The sequence below is a fragment of the Topomyia yanbarensis genome, chromosome 1 (genome assembly GCF_030247195.1).
Source record: "Topomyia yanbarensis strain Yona2022 chromosome 1, ASM3024719v1, whole genome shotgun sequence".
NCBI lineage: Eukaryota > Metazoa > Arthropoda > Insecta > Diptera > Culicidae > Topomyia > Topomyia yanbarensis.
In genome coordinates, this window is record NC_080670.1 from 29,402,724 (window position 1) to 29,425,881 (window position 23,158).

Sequence of the window (23,158 nt, forward strand, 5' to 3'; positions counted from 1 at the left end):
TATCTTCCGGAAAACGGCTTCCAAACTCAACATCCCCCCCATTCACCATTCCCTCATCGAAGCTTCCGATTTTGAGTGGCATGGCGACGACCACATGCTGATTCTCTCGTTATTAATAAAGTTTTCAATCGTATTTTTCATTTCTTGATTTTCACTTCTACTGCTGCTGCGGGGGCCCGCGATGCATCGAATAAGTCGGTAGAAGATGGTTCCTGGGGTTTTCTAAGATCTTCGCACAAGGGAATGTGCGCTTGTTGAAATAAAAACGGGAGTTTTGTTTTTCAGTACCGCACTACTCGAGGTGGAACTTTATCTGTCGGTTCGGGAGAGGAGGAATTGTGCTTCTGAAGAAAGAATCTTTTCATAAGAGAAGCCAAGTTCTGTCGGTGAGTTGTGGGAGATTTCTTGCAAGAAATTGTTTTTCACTTACGTCGTGTCCATGGTTGAAGATAAAAAAATAAATTTGAGGTGGATTTACCGAAGCAAACTACTAAAAACGAAGCATTGGAAACTAAGAACTACAAACGAAAAACTAAAAAACTAAAAACTAAAAACTAAAAACTAAAAACTAAAAACTAAAAATTAAAAACTAAAAACTAAAAACTAAAAACTAAAAACTAAAAACTAAAAACTAAAAACTAAAAACTAAAAACTAAAAACTAAAAACTAAAAACTAAAAACTAAAAACTAAAAACTAAAAACTAAAAACTAAAAACTAAAAACTAAAAACTAAAAACTAAAAACTAAAAACTAAAAACTAAAAACTAAAAACTAAAAACTAAAAACTAAAAACTAAAAACTAAAAACTAAAAACTAAAAACTAAAAACTAAAAACTAAAAACTAAAAACTAAAAACTAAAAACTAAAAACTAAAAACTAAAAACTAAAAACTAAAAACTAAAAACTAAAAACTAAAAACTAAAAACTAAAAACTAAAAACTAAAAACTAAAAACTAAAAACTAAAAACTAAAAACTAAAAACTAAAAACTAAAAACTAAAAACTAAAAACTAAAAACTAAAAACTAAAAACTAAAAACTAAAAACTAAAAACTAAAAACTAAAAACTAAAAACTAAAAACTAAAAACTAAAAACTAAAAACTAAAAACTAAAAACTAAAAACTAAAAACTAAAAACTAAAAACTAAAAACTAAAAACTAAAAACTAAAAACTAAAAACTAAAAACTAAAAACTAAAAACTAAAAACTAAAAACTAAAAACTAAAAACTAAAAACTAAAAACTAAAAACTAAAAACTAAAAACTAAAAACTAAAAACTAAAAACTAAAAACTAAAAACTAAAAACTAAAAACTAAAAACTAAAAACTAAAAACTAAAAACTAAAAACTAAAAACTAAAAACTAAAAACTAAAAACTAAAAACTAAAAACTAAAAACTAAAAACTAAAAACTAAAAACTAAAAACTAAAAACTAAAAACTAAAAACTAAAAACTAAAAACTAAAAACTAAAAACTAAAAACTAAAAACTAAAAACTAAAAACTAAAAACTAAAAACTAAAAACTAAAAACTAAAAACTAAAAACTAAAAACTAAAAACTAAAAACTAAAAACTAAAAACTAAAAACTAAAAACTAAAAACTAAAAACTAAAAACTAAAAACTAAAAACTAAAAACTAAAAACTAAAAACTAAAAACTAAAAACTAAAAACTAAAAACTAAAAACTAAAAACTAAAAACTAAAAACTAAAAACTAAAAACTAAAAACTAAAAACTAAAAACTAAAAACTAAAAACTAAAAACTAAAAACTAAAAACTAAAAACTAAAAACTAAAAACTAAAAACTAAAAACTAAAAACTAAAAACTAAAAACTAAAAACTAAAAACTAAAAACTAAAAACTAAAAACTAAAAACTAAAAACTAAAAACTAAAAACTAAAAACTAAAAACTAAAAACTAAAAACTAAAAACTAAAAACTAAAAACTAAAAACTAAAAACTAAAAACTAAAAACTAAAAACTAAAAACTAAAAACTAAAAACTAAAAACTAAAAACTAAAAACTAAAAACTAAAAACTAAAAACTAAAAACTAAAAACTAAAAACTAAAAACTAAAAACTAAAAACTAAAAACTAAAAACTAAAAACTAAAAACTAAAAACTAAAAACTAAAAACTAAAAACTAAAAACTAAAAACTAAAAACTAAAAACTAAAAACTAAAAACTAAAAACTAAAAACTAAAAACTAAAAACTAAAAACTAAAAACTAAAAACTAAAAACTAAAAACTAAAAACTAAAAACTAAAAACTAAAAACTAAAAACTAAAAACTAAAAACTAAAAACTAAAAACTAAAAACTAAAAACTAAAAACTAAAAACTAAAAACTAAAAACTAAAAACTAAAAACTAAAAACTAAAAACTAAAAACTAAAAACTAAAAACTAAAAACTAAAAACTAAAAACTAAAAACTAAAAACTAAAAACTAAAAACTAAAAACTAAAAACTAAAAACTAAAAACTAAAAACTAAAAACTAAAAACTAAAAACTAAAAACTAAAAACTAAAAACTAAAAACTAAAAACTAAAAACTAAAAACTAAAAACTAAAAACTAAAAACTAAAAACTAAAAACTAAAAACTAAAAACTAAAAACTAAAAACTAAAAACTAAAAACTAAAAACTAAAACTTGAGAACTTGAAAACCTGAAAACTTGAAAACCTGAAAACCTGAAAACCTGAAAACCTGAAAACCTGAAAACCTGAAAACCTGAAAACCTGAAAACCTGAAAACCTGAAAACCTGAAAACCTGAAAACCTGAAAACTTGAAAACCTGAAAACCTGAAAACCTGAAAACCTGAAAACCTGAAAACCTGAAAACCTGAAAACCTGAAAACCTGAAAACCTGAAAACCTGAAAACCTGAAAACCTGAAAACCTGAAAACCTGAAAACCTGAAAACCTGAAAACCTGAAAACCTGAAAACCTGAAAACCTGAAAACCTGAAAACCTGAAAACCTGAAAACCTGAAAACCTGAAAACCTGAAAACCTGAAAACCTGAAAACCTAAAAACCTGAAAACCTGAAAACCTGAAAACCTGAAAACCTGAAAACCTGAAAACCTGAAAACCTGAAAACCTGAAAACCTGAAAACCTGAAAACCTGAAAACCTGAAAACCTGAAAACCTGAAAACCTGAAAACCTGAAAACCTGAAAACCTGAAAACCTGAAAACCTGAAAACCTGAAAACCTGAAAACCTGAAAACCTGAAAACCTGAAAACCTGAAAACCTGAAAACCTGAAAACCTGAAAACCTGAAAACCTGAAAACCTGAAAACCTGAAAACCTGAAAACCTGAAAACCTGAAAACCTGAAAACCTGAAAACCTGAAAACCTGAAAACCTGAAAACCTGAAAACCTGAAAACCTGAAAACCTGAAAACCTGAAAACCTGAAAACCTGAAAACCTGAAAACCTGAAAACCTGAAAACCTGAAAACCTGAAAACCTGAAAACCTGAAAACCTGAAAACCTGAAAACCTGAAAACCTGAAAACTTGAAAACCTGAAAACCTGAAAACCTGAAAACCTGAAAACCTGAAAACCTGAAAACCTGAAAACCTGAAAACCTGAAAACCTGGAAACCTGAAAACCTGAAAACCTGAAAACTTGAAAACCTGAAAACCCGAAAACCTGAAAGCCTAAAAACCAGAAAACCGCAAAACCTGAAAACCTGAAAACCTAAAAACCTGAAAACCTGAAAATCTAAAAATTTGAAAATCTGAAAACCTTAAAACTGGAAACCTGAAACCTGAAAACCTGGAAGCCTGAAAACCTGAAAACCTGAAAATCTGAGAATCTGAAAACCTGAAAACCTGAGAAACTGAGAACCTGAAAACCTGAAAGCATGAAAACCTGAGAACCTGAAAACTTTAAACTGAAAAGTAAAAACAAAAAACAAGAAGCAAAAAACGAAAACAAAAAAAAACAAAAAAAAAGAACAAAAAAGATACAAAAAAGCCAAAAAAACAGAAATGAAACAAAAAAATAAAACAATTAAAAAACAAATATAAAAACAAAAAAAATAAAAAAAAAACAAAACAAAAATAAACAAAAAAAGAACAAAAAGAACAAGAAAAACAAAAAAAACAAAAAAACTGAAAAAAAAACAAAAATAAACTTGAAAAAAACAACAAAACCTGAAACCTGAAACTGAAAACTGAAAGCTTTAAACTTTAAACTGAAAAGTAAGAACAAAAAAACAAAAAATAAAAAGCATAAAACAAAACAAGAAGCAAAAAACAAAAACGAAAAAAAACAAGAAAAGAACAAAAAAAAAAACAAAAAGGATACAAAAAAGCCAAAAAACAGAAATAAAACAATAAAATAAAACAATTAAAAACAAATATAAAAACAAAAAAAAACACAAAAGAACAAAACAAATATAAAAACGCTTTTAATCCACCTAACAGTGTGATGAGACATTTCTTATAACTCTTATCACTCTCTTCGGATATTATATCGTTTGAGAACATTTAGAACTTGATGTTTCGCGATGTTTTTGATAACACATACTACATGGGATAGTGGCAGGACTCAGAGAATCGCTCAAATCAGCATAGGACAACATCAGTGCTAGAAATCTCAAACCAAATCAATGGGAAAGCGAAAAAATGGCCCATGGACAAGAATTATCGTTAATGCTCTGTTAATAAAATATCTAAATTGTGGTGGGAAAACTGAATTTTCCTAAAGGGGTTATTTATTTATCATTCGCATGTATGAAAAAAGCCTTATGTTTACATTTGTGAGTATCGCCCTTTTCACAAAAAAGCGTTGAAATGAAATCGCAGCTCCTGATGTCACGTTATCTCTGAAGTGCATGCGTGCATAGTTCCAAATTTTACTTCGACATCGACTTTTTCTAAAGGTGACTTCCCAGTAGTATCCTTGATTTGAATTATTATCGCTAATCCTAATGCCAAAGAACAAATAAAAATCTCTCGAAAACGAACCGTTTGGGGAAATCATCATCATTACTGGAATTTTCATTTTCACGAAACTTTTCGATAGCCTTCCGTCACTTGCGTTAATGCACTGGGTGCACAGTGCTCCGAAAATCTAGCGAAATCGTCTTAGGGCACCAGCGGGTCTAATTCAGAGCTATCTGCGCGGCGAGTTAAATCTGTAAAGAACACTAAAAATTATTTTCTATTCCATAATTTTCATTTCAGCAATTCGAGAGATCACCGCAAGCCATGAAAAATAGACTACGTTGTGAAGCGACGGTCACTATTTATTAAAAAATCACGGTTAAATAAAAAATTAAACTATTAAAAAATTTCAAATAGTTTATAATTTTCACAAACTTATTAGGAAAAATTGTTTAATAAGCTTTCGTAATATTGTGTAGGAAAAAAGCTGAAAATTTCAGTATTTTCTCTATCTGCAACGAAACGGTATACGAATTGGAATAGGTTCGCCAAATTTTGGAAGAAGTCTATAAAATAACCCCTTGAAAGCTACCTAAAAATTGTTGTAGTTCGATGCAATAAAAAAAAACATATTTGACAATTCATATTTGGCTGATAAAATTGGGGTGTCAATGTATTATAATAGATATTCAGCGTTCGAAGAAGTTTCTGTGAACGAGTGTAGAACGACTTTGTTTCTACTTACTTGAAGTCAGCGGCGTAGCCAGAAATTCGGTTTGGTGGGGGTTTGGTGAAAATCGATCTTACTGTCTAACCGGCATAATTCAGAAACCATAATTTTTGAAGTTTTAAAATTATGCAGAATTATTTTCCAGAAAATAGTAACAAGGTTCGTATCTTTAGCGAATTTGTTGAGACTTTATTGTAGTCATGAATATTAACCTGAGAAAATTCACCATACATACTTCTTGAACGATATACCGTCAAAATTATTTTATCAAATGATGCGCTGTTTAACGTTTGTAAAACTCATCGAAGATACTAAACCTCCGAAATTGGCGGTTTCAAAATGATGTTATCTTGACCTTAAATTACTGTTTTTAAACATTTGACCTATACATATAATTGGTCATACAACAAAAATCAAATGCTCATCAAAATCGATCAGAACCTGCTAGAGTCGAATGGAAATCGTAATTTTTCATAAATTTCTCTCTACATTCGGAAAGTGTTATCCTCGTTATTAATCATATTACGTTTTCGTCTCAACTCGACACATTCCCAAAATAAAAACATGTTTTAATCCATCTAGTGGTGCAATTGTGCTTGTCTTATTTGTCCAGACTACGATTCCATGGCTGGTTATGTTCAATACAATGGTGGAAATGAATATTACATGTTCAGTACGATTTGCACATACATACAATGGATCGACAGCCACGATCTTGAGATACTATGTGATACTGAAACATCGCTTGAAACCAGCGGCGGCTCATGGAGAAAGATCCGGGAGGTCCAGGTCCTGCCGAAAATTTTCAACTTGTTAAGAAATTTTAAATTAGTTTTAATTTTAAAGTAGCAACCCCTCACTGCATACTCTCTCTGGGCCGGTATGATTAACGATTTTTAGAGTGATTGCATAACCTTTCTATATGAGAAAGGCAAAAATGTACCAAAGTCCAAAGAAGTCAATTTTTGTCAAACATCTCAATGTTTCATGCATTTTAAAGTCATTTGGCATCGAAAATACAAATTTGATTTTGAAAATTTTTCATTTCAGTTTATATGGGAATTTGCTGTGTGATTGCACTCTTCAACTCGTAACTCCGGAACCGGAAGTCCAATCAATAAAAAATTCAATAGCAGCCGATGGGAAGGTTGTACCTTTCATTTGAGACTAACTTTGTGCAAATCAGTCCAGCCATCTCTGAGAAACAGAGGTCACATTTTTTTCCACATACACACATACACACACAGACATTTTCCGATCTCGACGAACTCAGTCGATTGGCATATGACACTCGGCTCTCCGGGTCGGGATTAGATTGACGAATTTTAGAGTGAATGAGAAAGGCAAAAACATTTTTAGCAAATGTTGAAAGTTATGCATTTTTTGGTGAGCAGTTCTATGTTTCATAGACATTAAATCAATTTTAACTTCGCTTCCTATTAAATAAAGACCCTTATTATAGTACATCTCTACAAAAGCGAGTTCAATTTGAAAAGAAATCTGAGGATTATGATTGATTACAGAACTCTGGAATTTTCTAATGGAATGTTTTCAGGCAGGAATTTGATATTGATGCAATTAGACAACTGTGAAATCAAGACCAATAGATCAGTTACATATCAGGACCCCATTCCGACAATTTATCAAAAGTCCTAATGATGTTAACAACAACAGGTTATCAATCTACGGATCAGATAATTGTTATTGTAATATTGAATTAAATCAGTCTGCATCAATAAATTTTCAGCCTCAATCCAATATTTTTTGGGTGTTGTGGGGGGGGGGGGGGGGGATGTTGTATGGTGTTAAACCCCAAAACCTCCTCTTGGCTACGCCGTTGCTTGGAGTTATTTTTTTCGCTTTTCATTTTCCGATATGTTTCAGATGGATCCGATGGTTATAAGTTAGAAAAATTGCAGTCAGAAGGTTCGCACAAATGAACATTTTTGTACTGATAAGTTATCAAGTTCCTTCCAGACAACTTGGAAGTGTTCGGTGATTATTTCTAGCGGTTGTAGATAGTAAAATAAAATACAAAATTCGTTTTATCGAAATAATGTTTGGCTTATTTCAAAGGATTATTACTATATTGAACAATAAATTGGCGAGAAAGAGTAATCAACAAACAACAAGCCATAACTTTTAAAGTATTCAAAATAGATATTTAAAGTCTTTAGTAAAGTTATTCGCAAAAGTAAGAGCTACAAATTTGCTGAAGACATCATTTCGATATAATCACTTCCAAGAAAATTTGTGGAAATATCTCACTCATAGGGGGATTAATCAGCAAAAGCGCAATTCCAAAAGAAAGGCCATATTACCTCCATTAAATTCTCTGAAGATACTATTGACCTAAAATAAGCCGTTTTGGCGTTAATAATAGATTATATGTTTTTGGTCATATTTCTGGCAATGGGAAATGATAAAAATCTTTCGTCCGAATTTAATGTTAAATATCTCTTTTGATAATAGTCCGATTTCTACAATCTATAGCTTGTTCGAAAGGTATTCGTTAAATCTGTCTTAAAATATATAAATTGTTAATCTATATTGTCAATTTCGGCAGATAATTTCAAAAAACTGCAAAAAACGCCATTTTTACGCATTCAAACATTCATATCTTGGAAACTAAACATCAGAATCAAAAACAAATTAATAGCGTTCATACTGTTTTTTAGTTCTTTCATTTAAAATTAGTTTGGATAAGATCGGTTCAGCCATTGCTGAGAAACACGAATGAGAATTTGTCCGTTACATACACACACACACACAGACACACACACACACACACAGACATTGTCCCAAATCGTCGAGCTGAGTCGATTGGTATATAAGACTCGGCCCTCCGGGCCTCGGAAAAAATCTTGAAAGTTTGAGCGAATTCTATACATTTCTTTTATAAGAAATGTAAAAAAAACAAAACAAAAATAAACAAAAAAGCAAAAAAAACAAAAAGAACAAGAAAAACAACGAAAGAAAAAATCTGAAAAATCACAAAAACTTGAAAAAACAACAAAACCTGAAACCTGAACCTGAAAACATTAAACTGAAAAGTAAGAACAAAAAACAAAAAATAAAAAAACAAAAAGCAAGGATCGAAAAACAAAAAAACAAGAAGCAAAAAACAAAAACAAAAAAGCAAAAAAAGATACAAAAAAAAACAAAAAAAACAGAAAAAAAATAAATAAAACAAAAAAACAAACATGAAAACAAAAAAAACACGAAACAAAGAATTAGAAAAAAAACAAAAACAAACAAAAAAGAAAAAAAAAGTACAAGAAAAACAAAGAAACAAAAAAACCGAAGAACACAAAAATAAACTGGAAAAACAACAAAACCTGAACCTGAAAACTTGAAAACCTGAGAACCTGAAAATTGAAAACCTGAATTCTGAAAACCTTAAACTTTAAACTGAAAAGTAACAAAAAACAAAAAATAAAAAGCAAGGAACGAAAAACAAGAAGCAAAAAAAACAAAAAAAGAACCGAAATAAAACAAAACAAAATAAATAAATAAAAACAAATATGAAAACAAAAAAAAAACACAAAAAAAATATAAAAAGAAACAAAACAAAGAAGCAAAAAAAGAAGAAGAACAAAGAAGCAAAAAAACCGAAAAAACACAAAAATAAACTGGAAAAATCAACAAAACCTGAAACTTGAAAACCTGAAAACTTGAAAACCTGAAAACTGAAAACTTTAAGCGGAAAAGTAAGAACAAAAAATAAAAAATAAAAGCAAGGAACGAAAAACAAAAAACAAGCAAAGAACGAAAACTTAAAAAAAATAAAACAAAAAAAATCAAATATGAAAACAAAAAAAAATATAAAAAAACAAAACAAATATAAACAAAAAAGCAAAAAAATAAGAAAAACAAAGAAGCAAAAAAGCCGAAAAAACACAAAGATAAACTGGAAAAAAACAACAAAAAGAAAACAAAAAAGAAACAAACTAACAAAAAAAAACTAAACAAAAAAATTTAAAAAAAACAGTAAAAAGCGAAAAAACAAAAAAACAGGCAAAATACAAAAAAATGAAACAAAACACAAGATAGCAACAAAAAAACAAAAAAAATTTACAAAGCAAAGAAATAAAAAAACAACAAAACAAAAAAATTCTAGAACAAATAAAACAAAACAAAAAACGAATCAACTAAAAGCAAACAAGCAAAAAGGCGAAAAAACAAAAAACGCCGAAAAAAAATAAAAAAGACAAAGGAAAACAAAATAACAAAAGCAAAATAAAAAACCAAAAAAAGGCAAAAAAAACTAAAAAATCAAGCAAAAAAACAAAATATAAAAAAAACTAAAGAGCGAAATAACAAAAACAAAAAATAATCAAGACGGAGGAAACTAATCGGTCGAAGCAAGGTACATAAAGAAAAAGCAGAGGAGATGATTGTCATTACTAGTAATAAGACAAAGAAAGTGGAAAAGATACAACGGGAAAAAATGCAAGAGTTTAAAGAGAAAACAACAGAAAAGCAAAAAAGGCTTGAAAAAGCCACGAAATAACGATGCATAATTGAAATATGTGATATGTAAGGAAAAAGCGACAAAAATAAGCTGATCAAAGATGTTTAACAAGTTCAAAAAACGAAAAATAAGAATATAGAAAAAAAAACGACAGCATAGCAAATTGGAACAATGGAAACCTAATAAGAATGAAGATCAAAATTTAAAACCAGTGAAATGTAAAACTGAAAAAATAGTGAGATTGCAACATGTAAGAGAGCTTACAACCTAAAAAACAAAAGCGAGTGTAATAATAGAAGAAAGAAAAAGACAAAAAACGCCTAAAGACTCAGGGAAACTGAAAAAGAAAAACAAAGCGAACAAAAAAAGAAGCAAAATAAGTAATATGGGACCAAAAGAGCAAAGTAAAATATAAAACATAAAAATATAAAGCACCACACAAAAACGTAAAGAGAAGGCAAAATGAGATGAATTATTTGAATAATACGAAAAGGGCTAAATTGCCGAAAAGCACTATAGCAAAATTGAAAAAGAGGAAAATTTCACAATTTATTAAAAAGCGGGAAAAGTGTATAGAAATATGAAAAGGAAAAATGAAAGCATAATGAGCACAAAATGAAAAAGTAAAACTAAATAAAGCAGAGAAGCAAATCAACGAAAAAAGGTAAACAATAATAGAGGAATAAAGTAATATGAAAAAATAAAAAGCTTGAAATATAATTGTAGAAAATGAAAAGAAGAATCTATATAATTTTTGCGTTTTTCATGAAATTTTGAAAACAATTGTATAAATTTTACTTTCATAAAAAACAAGAGTAAAACGAGAGTCGAGAAGCACGTGAAAATCGAGAAAACTGAGAAAAAACGAGTAACGGGAAACGAGAAAAATGTGAAAAGGATAAAAATCTAAAGCGAAAATAAAGAGAAATACGTATACACAAAATGCAAAAAAACAAGAAATATTAAAATTGAGGAGATCGAGAAACGGCAAGCGAGAGATATGAAACATTGTATGTATGTGCCAATCGTACTGAATATGTAATGTACATTTCCACCACCATTATATTGAATAAAACTAGCCATGGAATCGTAGTTAGGACAAATGAGAAAGGCACAATTGCACCACTAGGCGGATTAAAACAGGTTTTTATATTGTTTGATCGCTAGTAGTCGACAAAAATCGCGAGCTTGCGTGAAATTGCTCAAACATGGCCTCTTCTAGTCTGTACATTATGGAAGTACACTGGGACCTTTGCTAACAACCCTGTTTATCGATTCCATAGCATATCTGCATTCACATCGTTTCCAGTTTAAACGATTACAACACGGGTCGAAACAGTACAACACAGTACGATCTAGCTGGGTTAACAAAATTTCAATCGTCGGTTTCCCCATAGAGCTAATCCCGGTTGATTTACAACGAGAACTTTCCAGTATTTTTTCCTCTCCCTCGTTCCTGCAGGAACGAATGATTCCAAATTCCAAATTCCAAATCAACACATTCCGGTTAAGGACCAAAACTTTCGAGACCGTGCCATTTCATTCCCTAATCTGAACACGCGAAACAGCATAAATCCTTTCCGGGATTTTGCTGTTCCGCTTCGCCTAGCCCCGCAAAAAAACAGTTGATTTTGATTTCTTATTTAAGTTTCTGCCACTGTTGTTGTTATTGTGCAATCCCATTTGATCCATTTGATGCGTGAAAATTTCCATTTCTTCCCAAGTTGCTGCTTTAAATTTGCGACTCATTGTCATTGAAGGAAATTCTGGTAGCCTCTCAGTCGAGGTGAAATTGTTTTTATCCTCGGAACGCGGTTGACGTTTACAAAGAGACAAACGCAAATAGTGTCGCGAGCAGTTTGATTGCTGAAATTGAGGCACGGTTTACTGAGCACTTGAGTTTGTGGCGGGGGAAAAGTTTCACCGCTCAGGGGGATAATTTTGCGAAATGAGTTTTGTCAGTTTGGATGAGTTGTGAGCGAGGAAGGATTATTTGGAATTGTGCTGGGGATTACATTTTCTTAAGTGATGTGTCGTTCAAATTGTTGTCTTAAAATTGCTAGGATTACTTTTTTACAAAGTTTCCCAGCAGCACAAATTGGTGTGGGTTAGGTCGTAAATCGCAGGTCAAATTTAGCAGCCCCGAAGTCAGCACCGCAATCGCCACTGCGGTTAACCGTCGTCTATCGAAGCACATTGCGGTTTCGAGCAACAGTTTCTCTCTCCCACTTTCACGAGGGTCACACGAATCCGTTGGTCGCTAGGTGGTTAATATATTTTGATAGGCGCCCCCCGCACCATTTCCATTCATACCGAAATGATGATTCAGCGGTGGAATTACCACTCCATTTCCGTACGAATTTTTGATTTATGAACGCGAGCAGGTGTGTGAGTTTCTCGTGTCAGTTCGACCGTCCCCCCCCCCCACTTAACGAAGATTATGATGTGTTTATTGCGCCTAAAGTGGTGCAGAAGTAAGGGCGAGACGGAGGGAAATCAATAAAATTTTCACATGGGAGTTCTTTTCCACAAGCGCCTTGAATTTAGCGTTTTCGCTCAAATTTCGAAGACAGAGAATGCCGGGAATGTGGAGTGGTGTTGTGATGCGTTACGTGATCGGCATTTTCGGCACGTCTCTGAGGTGAATTTGAGTGTTCAATCCCGGTGACCTATCGCATCACCGCTGAACAGTTAGTGAGGTCCGGGGGAAAAAATGTCCAATTAATTCAGCACTTAGCGGTAAGAGTCTCCTCGGTCAGAGACGGTCGCAATCGTTCAGAGCTAATTGGAAGCGCCCAACAGGTGCCTGTTGGTGTTCGGCTGGCAGAGCCAGTAGCGATGGCGAGATCGATCTAGATCTTGACAGTTTTATTAACAAATTGACTGTTTTATGACACTGATTGACAAATTTGATTTATATACCAACATGTTTTTTCTATTTACTCGGTTTTACGAATCTGGTCTGGTCGAATCGATTTGTCACTGATAGCTGAAACACTGAACAATAAATTTGCGCATTCAAACTGGAGCACGATGTCCCGCAAGAAAAATCACGACACTGCCCGGAACAGCGATAAAACCGTGCAGAAAATTGCGATCATCATCGGTTTTCCCTCTAGTTCATTGCTTTTATTGAGGTTGTTTTCGTGGTTTGTTTCTTTTCTCTTGTGTACGCTAAGGGTCGACTTCCATTTTCTGCCATCCCTGGCTACACAAACCAAATCGCGGGGTCCGGTTCGGTTGAATTTCAAAGGTAAAACGACAAAAAGCTAGTCCCCCTCCCACCGGTGGGGCTAAGGAAAGTCCGCAAAGGCATATTTACGACCGTCGCCACCGGAGCCCCAATCCTCTTTCCACCCAAAAGACCGAGAGTCGGGAAGAATCGGCATTTGGCGAAAAATATGTTAATGAATTTTATTGGATCCCAGCAGAAGTTGGCTGACTGTGGGGCTGGCGTTGGAGTGAGACGGTAACTATTTCAATAATTTGTTTACACGTTCACCAACAAGACCTTCCCGTTCGCTTCGCCACCGGGGTTGGTTCGGCCTGGCTGGCGGGGGGGGGGGGGTGGTGCTGTAGATTGGCTTGTTGTGCTTTTTTATTAGTTTTTTCCGCCTGAAGGTTTACTACACCCGTCGTCATGTAGGTATAGACGACAGTGTGATGTTTTCTTTTTCTGGGTAAACATTGCAACGAAATGACGAAATCATTGGAGGAAAACGGGGAAACTCCGGAGAAGGGTGATTCGAATGGTTTTTGAATTAGGACTGCTTGATTGGTTCAGGATAAGTTCGAGCCTCTTCTTGTGTCTAGGTTGTGTCTAAAATGAGACGGCTTTGAATTCAGACCAAATAGAAATTACAATACTTACACAGGTCATACAAAATAGTAACGAAAATAAGGATAATTTCGTAAAAAATTCGTTTCATTTCGTCTAAAATTAGTCCCTAATGAGTGTAAAATTAGTCATAAATGACTCTGAATTGTGTAAGAAATAATATAGCATAAATCTTAAAACGAAATTAATCAAAAATGTATCTAGAATCAGCCTAAAATATCTATGGAATGAAGCAGAATTTAATTCAAAATTTTTTTTTAAATGAGTCTAAAAAGCGACGTCATTAATCTAAAATAAATTTGAAGTGAATCTGACATGGACACATACAAATAATATGGAATGATCTAGTCGAGATCCAGTCTAAAATGAGTCTAAAATTTTTTAAACGAGTCCAAAACATACCTAACACAAGTCTATAATTAGTCTAAAATGCATCGGCCAAATGGGATTCGATATAATGACTCATTCGACAAGATGGCCTTCGGTCTCAAAAGGTCTTCTGTCAACTGATTCCTTCGGCAAACTGGCATTCGGCCAAATGGTCTGTTCGGTCAATTGACTCTTACGGTCAAATGGCCGAACATCCAAACGAAAGCCTACAATGAATGAAATGAGTCCATAATCAGTCCTATCCTAATTAGTCCTAATTATCAGAATGAGTCTTAAATGGATCTAAAATGACTTTAGTATACACTCAAGTTTTTTTTTACGCGGTTTTTTTTTGCGCGGTATTTTTTTACGCGGTTTTTTTTTACGCGGATTTTGAAATTTACGCGGTTTTCATTTACGCGGATTTTGAAATTTACGCGGTTTTCATTTACGCGGATTTTGAAATTTACGCGGTTTTCATTTACGCGGTTTTTGAAATTTACGCGGTTTTCATTTACGCGGATTTTGGAATTTACGCGGTATCCATCAATGAGGTTCCCTTTATCGCGGATTCTTAAATTTAAGTGGTCTTCATTTACGCGGATTTTGAAATTTACGCGGTTTTCATTTACGCGGATTTTGAAATTTACGCGGTTTTCATTTACGCGGATTTTGAAATTTACGCGGTTTTCATTTACGCGGATTTTGAAATTTACGCGGTTTTCATTTACGCGGATTTTGAAATTTACGCGGTTTTCATTTACGCGGTTTTCATTTACGCGGCTCGTATCCCCCGCGTAAAAAAAAACCTGAGTGTAATTCTAACCTTCTGGAATGAGTTGAAGCGTGGCATGAATTCACATTTCCTGAATTATTTTATATACATTTTCAAAAATTTTCAGTTTGGGACCATTCATAAATTACGTAACGCAAAAATCGCCTCTAATTGACTCCTTCTCCCCTTATGTAACAAATTGTCACAAATTTATCCATCCTCCTCCTCTATTACGTAACAAATTCATTGTAAAAAATTTTTGTCTTCGGTGAAAACATGTTACGTAACGATCGAGACTACTCCCCCTCCCCCCTATGTCACAACATGATACAACTTGTCGTACCTCCTCCCCCCATAAAAGCGTTACGTAATTTATGAATAGCCCTTTCCGAATTTTACATTTTTGCACCAAATTTTAACATTTTACTAAATTTTCCAAATTTCACAAGCTTTACCAAAAATTACCAAATTTTAGCTGACTTAACTTTAACGTGGTACGTGCACCAAATGCATAAATTCCGGGATTGACCCTAAATTAAGTCCCTAGGTGAAGTAAGCAGCATATTGCCATATCGGCGTAATTGTTAAAGATCAGAATCTCGCAATCAGCGGGACACCAGTTTCGACCAGTTGTATCAACCGCACACACGTAAGTTTGGATTATTTTTTGGATATACTGTCTACCTAGCGAACCAGGGAGCTACCGGCGAGGAGAATTCTGAAACAGGAAAAACTGGACTGGTTAGATTGTACTGAATTAAAAACATTTTACAAATTTTGCAAATTTTTGAAAATTTTAACTGAATTGCGCAAACATTTTTAAAGAAATTGAAATTTTTCTACCTTTTATAATTCTTATTCTACAAAATTTTTAAAATTTTATTCCATATTTTCTGGTTTATGATGAGTTCAACGAATCTGAAACGAAATTTTGAAAGGAGTTTAAAAACTCGCTGAAATGAATCTAAATTTTACTTGAATCTACTTTTTCTGTAACATTTTGTGCATAATTTACAATTTTTTTTTTAATTTTAAAGGTTTTCAAATACAATCGAAGTTTTAAAATTTTGCGTGTTTTACTACTTTACTGTAGAAATTTTATTACATTTGAAATTTTCAAATTGAAATCAATTTTTCAAACTTAACAAAACATTCAAAATTTTGGTAAATTTTACCGAATTTTAAAACTTTTTTACATTTCTTATAAAAGAAATGTATAGAATTCGCTCAAACTTTCAAGATTTTTTCCGAGGCCCGGAGGGCCGAGTCTTATATACCAATCGACTCAGCTCGACGATTTGGGACAATGTCTGTGTGTGTGTGTGTGTCTGTGTGTGTGTGTGTATGTAACGGACAAATTCTCATTTGTGTTTCTCAGCAATGGCTGAACCGATCTTATCCAAACCAATTTTAAATGAAAGAACTAAAAAACGCTTTTAATCCACCTAACAGTGTGATGAGACATTTCTTATAACTCTTATCACTCTCTTCGGATATTATATCGTTTGAGAACATTTAGAACTTGATGTTTCGCGATGTTTTTGATAACACATACTACATGGGATAGTGGCAGGACTCAGAGAATCGCTCAAATCAGCATAGGACAACATCAGTGCTAGAAATCTCAAACCAAATCAATGGGAAAGCGAAAAAATGGCCCATGGACAAGAATTATCGTTAATGCTCTGTTAATAAAATATCTAAATTGTGGTGGGAAAACTGAATTTTCCTAAAGGGGTTATTTATTTATCATTCGCATGTATGAAAAAAGCCTTATGTTTACATTTGTGAGTATCGCCCTTTTCACAAAAAAGCGTTGAAATGAAATCGCAGCTCCTGATGTCACGTTATCTCTGAAGTGCATGCGTGCATAGTTCCAAATTTTACTTCGACATCGACTTTTTCTAAAGGTGACTTCCCAGTAGTATCCTTGATTTGAATTATTATCGCTAATCCTAATGCCAAAGAACAAATAAAAATCTCTCGAAAACGAACCGTTTGGGGAAATCATCATCATTACTGGAATTTTCATTTTCACGAAACTTTTCGATAGCCTTCCGTCACTTGCGTTAATGCACTGGGTGCACAGTGCTCCGAAAATCTAGCGAAATCGTCTTAGGGCACCAGCGGGTCTAATTCAGAGCTATCTGCGCGGCGAGTTAAATCTGTAAAGAACACTAAAAATTATTTTCTATTCCATAATTTTCATTTCAGCAATTCGAGAGATCACCGCAAGCCATGAAAAATAGACTACGTTGTGAAGCGACGGTCACTATTTATTAAAAAATCACGGTTAAATAAAAAATTAAACTATTAAAAAATTTCAAATAGTTTATAATTTTCACAAACTTATTAGGAAAAATTGTTTAATAAGCTTTCGTAATATTGTGTAGGAAAAAAGCTGAAAATTTCAGTATTTTCTCTATCTGCAACGAAACGGTATACGAATTGGAATAGGTTCGCCAAATTTTGGAAGAAGTCTATAAAATAACCCCTTGAAAGCTACCTAAAAATTGTTGTAGTTCGATGCAATAAAAAAAAACATATTTGACAATTCATATTTGGCTGATAAAATTGGGGTGTCAATGTATTATAATAGATATTCAGCGTTCGAAGAAGTTTCTGTGAACGAGTGTAGAACGACTTTGTTTCTACTTACTTGAAGTCAGCGGCGTAGCCAGAAATTCGGTTTGGTGGGGGTTTGGTGAAAATCGATCTTACTGTCTAACCGGCATAATTCAGAAACCATAATTTTTGAAGTTTTAAAATTATGCAGAATTATTTTCCAGAAAATAGTAACAAGGTTCGTATCTTTAGCGAATTTGTTGAGACTTTATTGTAGTCATGAATATTAACCTGAGAAAATTCACCATACATACTTCTTGAACGATATACCGTCAAAATTATTTTATCAAATGATGCGCTGTTTAACGTTTGTAAAACTCATCGAAGATACTAAACCTCCGAAATTGGCGGTTTCAAAATGATGTTATCTTGACCTTAAATTACTGTTTTTAAACATTTGACCTATACATATAATTGGTCATACAACAAAAATCAAATGCTCATCAAAATCGATCAGAACCTGCTAGAGTCGAATGGAAATCGTAATTTTTCATAAATTTCTCTCTACATTCGGAAAGTGTTATCCTCGTTATTAATCATATTACGTTTTCGTCTCAACTCGACACATTCCCAAAATAAAAACATGTTTTAATCCATCTAGTGGTGCAATTGTGCTTGTCTTATTTGTCCAGACTACGATTCCATGGCTGGTTATGTTCAATACAATGGTGGAAATGAATATTACATGTTCAGTACGATTTGCACATACATACAATGGATCGACAGCCACGATCTTGAGATACTATGTGATACTGAAACATCGCTTGAAACCAGCGGCGGCTCATGGAGAAAGATCCGGGAGGTCCAGGTCCTGCCGAAAATTTTCAACTTGTTAAGAAATTTTAAATTAGTTTTAATTTTAAAGTAGCAACCCCTCACTGCATACTCTCTCTGGGCCGGTATGATTAACGATTTTTAGAGTGATTGCATAACCTTTCTATATGAGAAAGGCAAAAATGTACCAAAGTCCAAAGAAGTCAATTTTTGTCAAACATCTCAATGTTTCATGCATTTTAAAGTCATTTGGCATCGAAAATACAAATTTGATTTTGAAAATTTTTCATTTCAGTTTATATGGGAATTTGCTGTGTGATTGCACTCTTCAACTCGTAACTCCGGAACCGGAAGTCCAATCAATAAAAAATTCAATAGCAGCCGATGGGAAGGTTGTACCTTTCATTTGAGACTAACTTTGTGCAAATCAGTCCAGCCATCTCTGAGAAACAGAGGTCACATTTTTTTCCACATACACACATACACACACAGACATTTTCCGATCTCGACGAACTCAGTCGATTGGCATATGACACTCGGCTCTCCGGGTCGGGATTAGATTGACGAATTTTAGAGTGAATGAGAAAGGCAAAAACATTTTTAGCAAATGTTGAAAGTTATGCATTTTTTGGTGAGCAGTTCTATGTTTCATAGACATTAAATCAATTTTAACTTCGCTTCCTATTAAATAAAGACCCTTATTATAGTACATCTCTACAAAAGCGAGTTCAATTTGAAAAGAAATCTGAGGATTATGATTGATTACAGAACTCTGGAATTTTCTAATGGAATGTTTTCAGGCAGGAATTTGATATTGATGCAATTAGACAACTGTGAAATCAAGACCAATAGATCAGTTACATATCAGGACCCCATTCCGACAATTTATCAAAAGTCCTAATGATGTTAACAACAACAGGTTATCAATCTACGGATCAGATAATTGTTATTGTAATATTGAATTAAATCAGTCTGCATCAATAAATTTTCAGCCTCAATCCAATATTTTTTGGGTGTTGTGGGGGGGGGGGGGATGTTGTATGGTGTTAAACCCCAAAACCTCCTCTTGGCTACGCCGTTGCTTGGAGTTATTTTTTTCGCTTTTCATTTTCCGATATGTTTCAGATGGATCCGATGGTTATAAGTTAGAAAAATTGCAGTCAGAAGGTTCGCACAAATGAACATTTTTGTACTGATAAGTTATCAAGTTCCTTCCAGACAACTTGGAAGTGTTCGGTGATTATTTCTAGCGGTTGTAGATAGTAAAATAAAATACAAAATTCGTTTTATCGAAATAATGTTTGGCTTATTTCAAAGGATTATTACTATATTGAACAATAAATTGGCGAGAAAGAGTAATCAACAAACAACAAGCCATAACTTTTAAAGTATTCAAAATAGATATTTAAAGTCTTTAGTAAAGTTATTCGCAAAAGTAAGAGCTACAAATTTGCTGAAGACATCATTTCGATATAATCACTTCCAAGAAAATTTGTGGAAATATCTCACTCATAGGGGGATTAATCAGCAAAAGCGCAATTCCAAAAGAAAGGCCATATTACCTCCATTAAATTCTCTGAAGATACTATTGACCTAAAATAAGCCGTTTTGGCGTTAATAATAGATTATATGTTTTTGGTCATATTTCTGGCAATGGGAAATGATAAAAATCTTTCGTCCGAATTTAATGTTAAATATCTCTTTTGATAATAGTCCGATTTCTACAATCTATAGCTTGTTCGAAAGGTATTCGTTAAATCTGTCTTAAAATATATAAATTGTTAATCTATATTGTCAATTTCGGCAGATAATTTCAAAAAACTGCAAAAAACGCCATTTTTACGCATTCAAACATTCATATCTTGGAAACTAAACATCAGAATCAAAAACAAATTAATAGCGTTCATACAGTTTTTTAGTTCTTTCATTTAAAATTAGTTTGGATAAGATCGGTTCAGCCATTGCTGAGAAACACGAATGAGAATTTGTCCGTTACATACACACACACACACAGACACACACACACACACACAGACATTGTCCCAAATCGTCGAGCTGAGTCGATTGGTATATAAGACTCGGCCCTCCGGGCCTCGGAAAAAATCTTGAAAGTTTGAGCGAATTCTATACATTTCTTTTATAAGAAATGTAAAACAGTATGAACGCTATTAATTTGTTTTTGATTCTGATGTTTAGTTTTTAAGATATGAATGTTTGAATGCGTAAAAATGGCGTTTTTTGCAGTTTTTTTAAATTATCTGCCGGAATTGACGATATAGATTAACAATTTATATATTTTTAGACAGTTTGAACGAATACCTTTCGAACAAGCTATAGATTGTTGAAATCGGACTATTATCAAAAGAGATATTTAACATTAAATTCGGACGAAAGATTTCTATCATTTCCCATTGCCAGAAATATGACCAAAAACATGTAATCTATTATTAACGCCAAAACGGCTTATTTTAGGTCAATAGTATCTTCGGAGAATTTAATGGAGGTAATATGCTCTTTCTTTTGGTATTGTGCTTTTGCTGATTAATCCCCCTATGAGTGAGATATTTTCACAAATTTTCTTGAAAGTGATTATATCGAAATGATGCCTTCAGCAAATTTGTAGCTCTTACTTTTGCGAATAACTTTACTAAAGACTTAAAATATCTATTTTGAATACTTTAAAAGTTATGGCTTGTTGTTTGTGGATTACTCTTCGTCGCCTATTTATTGTTCAATATAGTAATAATCCATTGAAATAAGCCAAACATTATTTCGATAAATCGAATTTTGTATTTCATTTTTCTATCTACAACCGCTAGAAATAATCACCGAACACTTCCAAGTTGTCTGGAAGGAACTTGATAACTTATCAGTGCAAAAATGTTCATTTGTGCGAACCTTCTGACTGCAATTTTTCTAACTTATAACCATCGGATCGATCTGAAACATATCGGAAAATGAAAGCGAAGTAAATAACTCCAAGCAACGGCGTAGCCAAGAGCAGGTTTTAACACCATACACCCCCCCTCCCCCCACCACACAAAAAAAATATTGGATTGGAGTTGAAAATTTATTGATGCAAACTGATTTAATTCAATATTACTATAACATTATCTGATCCGTAGATTGATAACCTGTTGTGGTAAACATCATGAGGACTTTTGATAAATTGTCGGAATGGGGTCCTGATATGTAACTAATCTATTGGTCTTGATTTCACAGTTGTCTAATAGCATCAATATCAAATTCATGCCTGAAAACATTCCAATAGAAAATTCCAGAGTTCTGTAATCAATCATAATCCTCAGATCTCTTTTCAAATTTTCAGCTTTTTGTCTACACAATATTACGAAAGCTTATTACACAATTTTTCCTAATAGGTTTGTGAAAATTATAAACTATTTGAAATTTTTTAATAGTTTTATTTTTTATTTAACCGTGATTTTTTAATAAATAGTGATCATCGCTTCACAACGTAGTCTATTTTTCATGGTTTGCGGTGGGCACGAACTCTCGAATTGCTGAACTGAAAATTATGGAATAGAAATTAATTTTTAGTATTCATTACAGACCCGCTGGTGCCCTAAGACGATTTCGCTAGATTTTTAGAGCACTGTGCACTAGACTGCCCAGAAAAATGATGAATTTTTGAGAACTCAATCGGCCCACCCCTGAGTCGATTCCTAGTCCCACCAGGAGTACTTGTACTAAATTTGAAGCAAATCGGACAAGTCTAACTACCGGACCAACGTGCCTGAAGTTTATATTGGATTTTTCAACAATTTACATGGAGAAAACTCACTAGCTCGTATTTTCGCCGCTAGGTGGCACTGTATACAACGTATTATCACTGTATATGAAAATAAGAAAGATATTTTAATTATCTACAACTTTGTCGAAGACTGCTAGTAAATCCAGCTATGTTAAAAGAAGTTATTAAACTTTTAACGAAGTGATGTCTGAGTCAGTTTTGCATGGGGCCTAGCAGTGCATGGTTGTGTATCAGTACTCGACTCCCGCGAACTATATATTTTTGTGAAATAATGGTTAGATTTAGCCGAATAGTATGTTTACAAGAATTATAGTAAATAATACGAGTTATGTTTCGGTTGGAAAATTTTAGTTCCATCTGTGACCGCATAGAGGGCGCCACTACTAACTTTTCATAGCAGAGAGATAGAGTATCAAGATGTTCAGAAGAAATACTGGAAAATGCCTGTTCTATAACTTTGTAGAAGACACCAAACTTCTATCTCTCTCCGTTGAAAAGTTAGTGTTGGCGCCCTCTATGCGGTAACAGGTGGAACTAAAATTTTCTAATCAAAGCATGACTCGTATTATTTACTATAATTCTTCTGAACATATCATTGAGCTAAACCTAACGATTATTTCACAAAAATGTTTAGTTCGTGTGAATCGAGTACTGATACACAACCATGCACTGTTAGGCCCCATGCAAAACTGACTCAGACATCACTTCGTTAAAAGTTTAATAACTTCTTTTAACAAAGTCGGATTTACTTGCAGTCTTCGACAAAGTTGTAGACAATTCAATTATCCTTCTTATTTTCACTTACAGTGATAATACGATGCATACAGTGTCACCTAGCGGCGAAAATGCGTGCTGGTGGGTTTTCTCCATGCAAATTGTTGAAAATTCCCATACAAATTTCAGGCCCGTTGGTCCGGTAG

The 23,158-nt window shown here is 32.6% G+C and overlaps 1 protein-coding gene across 13 annotated transcripts in view; it reads left to right on the forward strand.

The window, feature by feature from the left end:
* LOC131677187 (serine-rich adhesin for platelets) overlaps window positions 1-23,158 on the forward strand; it is a 945,885-nt gene that overhangs the window by 635,754 nt on the left and 286,973 nt on the right. The window lies entirely within an intron of this gene.